Raw genomic sequence first — 5,495 nt, forward strand, 5'->3', positions numbered from 1 at the left:
ATATAATAGAATCATAACATCATGGCTTTCAAAACAACTTTTAAAATAATGGTATTAAAAATCACTGCAACTATGTAGCTCTTATAATTTACAAAGCAATTTCATATGCGTTATCTTTTTAAATTGTTTCCAACCTCTTTAGTACAGATACCTATACTAAGGCTCTTAATGGTTATTTGACCCCATATTTGTCAGCTACAGCTAAGACTCAAATTCAGATTATTATTTAACTCTGATGTATAATGTCTAAGTAATTACAGACTTTTAACTTTAAAAAGTTGATGTCATGGGGGAAAAAGTTGGAGTCTGTTCTGAATTAAGGGAGTCCGGACAGACAAAAATAACAAAAGTCAAAGCATCGCTCTTGATTCGATCCTGGTTCAAAAAACAAACCAAAACTACAGAAGACATTTAGGGAGAAGATTTGAATATGGATTGGATTGGATCTTATCAGAGAATTGTCCTAAGTGTCACAAGTGTGATCATGACAGTGTCATTTGTAGGGGAATGTTTTTATTCCTAGGACATATGCAGGAACAAAATTGGGTTGGGGGTAAAATATCATGATCTTTACAACTTACAAGTGGTTTAGGATCAACTATATGTATATTCATACACATATGTAAGTAAAGCAAATATGATAAAATGCTATCAATTGTTGAGTCTAAGCAGTGGGTGTACAGGAATTTAATGTATGATTCATTCAATCTTTCTGTATGTTGGAAAGTTTTAACAACAGAAAAGATGGGGGGTGCTGGGTGCGGTGCATGCCTGTAATCCCAGCACTTTGGGAGGTTGAGATGGGCAGATCACTTGAGGTCAGGAGTTCAAGACCACCCTGGCCAACATGGTAAAACACTGGCTCTACTAAAAATATAAAACGTAGCCAGGAGTGGCGGTTGGCATCTGTGATCCCAGCTACAAGAAAGGCTGAGGCAGAAGGATTGCTTGAACCTGGGAGGCTGAGGTTGCAGTGAGCTGAGAGTGTACCACTGCACTCCAGCCTGAGTGACAGAGCGAAATTCCATCTCAAAAAAAAAAAAAAAAGAAGAAGAAGAAGAAGAAGATGGGGAAGGGAGTAACCATATTAGCCTCTAAAAAAAAAGCAACAAAAAGAGTCTGCAGATAGACAAGGTATGACTGTAACCCTATCCTTGCAGAAAATAAAGAATCACAGGACTGTGAATTTTCCTTCTTGACATTGGCCATGCATATAATCTTTGAGACAGATAAGTAAAATGTGAAATGCATTTACTTGAAACCAAAAATCTATCTGGATTAAAGTAGTGTTGAAGTGAGTAAGCTACAATTTATGCAAATATATCAGAATGCTTTAGGCCTTCCTTGTTATACTCAGATACTTTTTATCATCATAGAAACCTACTTCCCAATAGCCAGAAAAAGAAATTTTTAAGTAACAATCTTAACATGACATCAGGTGTTGAGATGTATAGTCAGCTCTCATTATTCCCAGTAGTTTATGGTCTACAAAGTTTCTGCAAATGCTGAATTAGTAAATACTGAATCATTGCTTCTACGGGAAATATGTACATATATAGATATATATCACACATCCCAGCACTTTGGGAGGCCGAGGCAGGCAGATCACCTGAGGTCAGAAGTTCAAGACCAGCCTGGACAACATGGCAAAACCCTGTCTCTACTAAAAAATACAAAAAAATACAAAAATTAGCTGGGCGTCGTGGCGGGCGCCTATAATCCCAGCTACTCAGGAGGCTGAGGCAGGTAGAATTGCTTGAATCCAGAAGGCAGAAGTTGCAGTGAGCCAAGATCATGCCACTGCACTCCAGCGTAGGAGACACAGAGAGACTCTGTCTCAGAAAAATTATATATATGTAATCTTAAATCCTACAAACAATGAATCCTGGTGGATTCTCTTTTCTTTATTTTTACAAAGGAGAAAATGAAGTTTAGAAGTGTTCAATGACATGCCTGAGGCTACCTTCTCCCAAGTGTTAGATTTGGAATTCAAACCTAGTCCACCTGGCCCCAGAACCAGAGCTTCTCTCCCTACACTTCGCTGTTCCACCTGCATCTTCTGGATATCTCTGTGTGGGGCTAAAACAAGAAGAAAGAGCATTGCCTTGTTGCACCTCAGCTGGGAAATTGTGCCTCACGTGCCTCAGATTTTTTTTTTTTTTTTGAGATGGAGTCTCGCTCTATTGCCCAGGCTGGAGTGCAGTGGTGCTATCTCAGCTCACTGCAACCTCCGCCTCCTGGGTTCAAGTGATTCTCCTGCCTCAACCTCCTGAGTAGCTGGGGTTACAGGCACACACCACCACGCTGGTTAATTTTTGTATTTTTAGAAGAGACGAGGTTTCACCATATTGGCCAGTTGGCCAGGCTGGTCTTGAACTTGTGACCTCGTGATCCGCCCACCTTGGCCTCTTAAAGTGCTGGAATTACAGGAGTGAGCCACCACACCCAGCTGGTGCCTCAGGTTTTTAAACGCTTCACACACATCCGCGAATGACCATGAAAGCGCAGGAAGTATTGGTTTAGGGGACTACAAATGAATTTTAGCATGTTGGTAAATTTGTGAGTACAGAATCTGCACATAATGAGAGTTGACTGTAATTTTATGATCTTTTTTCTTTTCTCACTTTACCACCCAGGCTGGAGTGCAGTGGCATGATCTTGACTCACTGCAGCCTTGACCTCCCAGATTCAAGCAATCCTCCCTCCTCAGCCTCCCAAGTAGCACGCCACCATGCCTGGCTAATTTTTGTATTTTTTTAAGAAACAAGGTTTCGCCACGTTGCCCAGGCTACAATCTTGAACTTTTCTATTAAATTGTAGTGGATGGTATCCATGTGAAAGTAATTTTATTTATTTTAATTTTTAATTTTTAATTTTTAATTTTTTTTTGAGACAGGGTCTCACTCTGTCACCCAGGCTGGAGTGCAATGGTGCAATTGTAGCTCATTGTGGCCCCAACCTCCTGGGCTCAAGAGATCCTCTCTCCACAACCCCCCCAGTGGCTAGGACTACAGGTACATACCACCAGGCCCAACTAACGCTAGTTTTTCTTTTTTGTGGAGATGGAGTCTCACTATGTCGTCTAGGCTGCTCTTGGCCTAGACCTGGCCAAGTGATCCTCCCACCTCAGCCTCCCAAAGCACTGGAATTACAGACATGAGTCGCCAGGCCCATCCTAAATGTATTTTTGTATGCTCAACAGTGCTCACCCCAAAAAGGTGCTCAGTATATCTTTGATAAACAATTGAGCAACTGAATGTAAAGTTAATACCCCATACCCAATAATAGGTGGTGGTTTATGGATAAGACAATTTGGAACTAAGATAAAGAAGACCAGGCAAAGATTACCTCTAATTCTTTCTCAGCTTTCACCATCAAAACCGAAAATGAATAAGCCCTTTAGAAAAATGTTGGCCAAGTGTAGTGGCTCACGCCTGTAATCCCAGCACTTTGGGAGGCTGAGGTGGGTGGATCACCTGAGGTCAGGAGTTCAAGATCAGCCTGGCCAACATGGCAAAACCCCGTCTCTACTAAAAATACAAAAAAATTAGCTGGGGGTGGTGGTGGTGCACACCTGTAATCCCAGCTACTCAGGAGGCTGAGGCAGGTGAATTTCTTGAATCTGGGAAGCGGAGGTTGCAGTGAGCCAAGATCAGCCATTGCACTCCAGTCTGGGTGACAGAGTGAGACTCTGTCTCAAAAAAAAAAAAAAGAAAAGAAAAAGAAAAATGTTAAAGCTCATGATATTGCCTCCAGACCTATGGGACAGGCTGAGCAAGAGTGCACATAGAACAGTTTCGAAGCAGTTTCTAAATGACAAAATAGGTTACATACCTATGAAAATGGTAAATCATTGTTTAAAGATCAAGACAGATTTTCTCAGGTTATGAATGGTGCTAGTTTCCAGTCTACAAAGGCATGCGTTAACTCAAAATATCTAAGACAGATCTCAGTCAATTTAGAAAGTTTATTTTGCCTAGGTTAAGGACACATCTGTGACACAGCCTCAGGAGGTCCTGATGGCATGTCCCTAAGGTGGTCGGGGGCACAGCTTGTTTTTGAACATTTTAGGGAGACATGAGACATCAATCAATATATGTATGATGTACATTGGTTTGGTCCAGAGAGGCAGGACAACTCCAAGTGGGGAGGGGGCTTCCAGGTCATGGGTAGATAAAAGACAAACGGTTGCATTCTTTTGAGTTTCTGATTAGTCTTTCCAAAGAAAACAATCAGATATGCATTTATCTCGGTGAGAAGAGGGGTTACTTTGAAAAGAATGGGAGGCAGGTTTGTCCTAAGCAGATCCCAGCTTGACTTTTCCCCTTAGCTTAATGATATTGGGGTCCCAGGATTTATTTTCCTTTCAAACAAGTATTACACAGACTGTAGCTTGTTACCGCGGTGTATTAACCATCAGGAAATGTGTTAACTACAAGCTTTAGTGCTAGAATGTCCGTCCACAAATCACATGATCAGTGAACGATTCTGTCACTCCTTTCAAAGCCCATCACTGCACATCTGTTATTCAGTTCACACACAAACAGCAAAGTGTGTAGGCGTGTTGCCTCCCTATCTAATCCCAGTGTTCAATCCATGTGACATTTTATAAAAATGGATAAGTGGAAGACGGAGTTGGCCAGCAAAGATCAAAGTGTAGCAAAGAAACAAAAGGTGATAATACTGGGAATGAAATTTGATGGTAAAATAAATGGAGTTATAAAAGTAGTAGCTGACCATGGAAATGTTGGTGCTGCAGCTGATACCTTAGACACCCAATCAGAGAATTAGTAAAGGCGAGCTTATCAACATAAATGAAGAAAGATTTATAAAAAGAATGAAGATGTCCCAGAGGAAGTGGTGCCAGTGGTAAACAACTTCGCATTAAAGGAACTCTCAGAGATATTTCCCAAAATTGAAAGCACAAAGAATAGAACCTTGAAAGCTGATTCAGCCTTACACAGCAGTATGACAGTTCACCAAAATGTTCACTCCGTGTCATAAGTTGTAAAAATGGAAGAAGGCAATCACTGTTGAAACTACTCTTGAGACATATTTCACAAAGAAATCAAGATTTTAGTTCCCCATATTTCATTCATTTAAAATTTCAGTGTACTAAATAAATATTCATTTTTATTTTTAAATTCTTCTGTACATTTATAATTGACAGTAAGAAAGTTTTTAAAGTTCTGACTTTTAAAGTTCATGAAACAATCATAATTTTTCCCATTGATTTTTTTTTTTTTTTTTTTTTATGGAGACTTGCTGTGTCCTCCAGGCTGGAGTGCAGTGGCAAAGTCTCAGCTCACTGCAACCTCCATTTCCCAGGTTGAAGTGATTCTCCTGGTTCAGCTTCCCAAGTAGCTGGGACTCCAGGTGCATGCCACCACACCCAGCTAATTTTTTTGTATTTTTAGTAGAGATGGGGTCTCACCATGTTTGCCAGACTGGTCTCAAACTCCTGGCTTCAAGTCCTCCTCCTGCCTCGGCCTCTC

The sequence above is a fragment of the Pongo pygmaeus genome, chromosome 6 (assembly GCF_028885625.2).
Source record: "Pongo pygmaeus isolate AG05252 chromosome 6, NHGRI_mPonPyg2-v2.0_pri, whole genome shotgun sequence".
NCBI classification, from domain to species: Eukaryota; Metazoa; Chordata; class Mammalia; order Primates; family Hominidae; genus Pongo; species Pongo pygmaeus.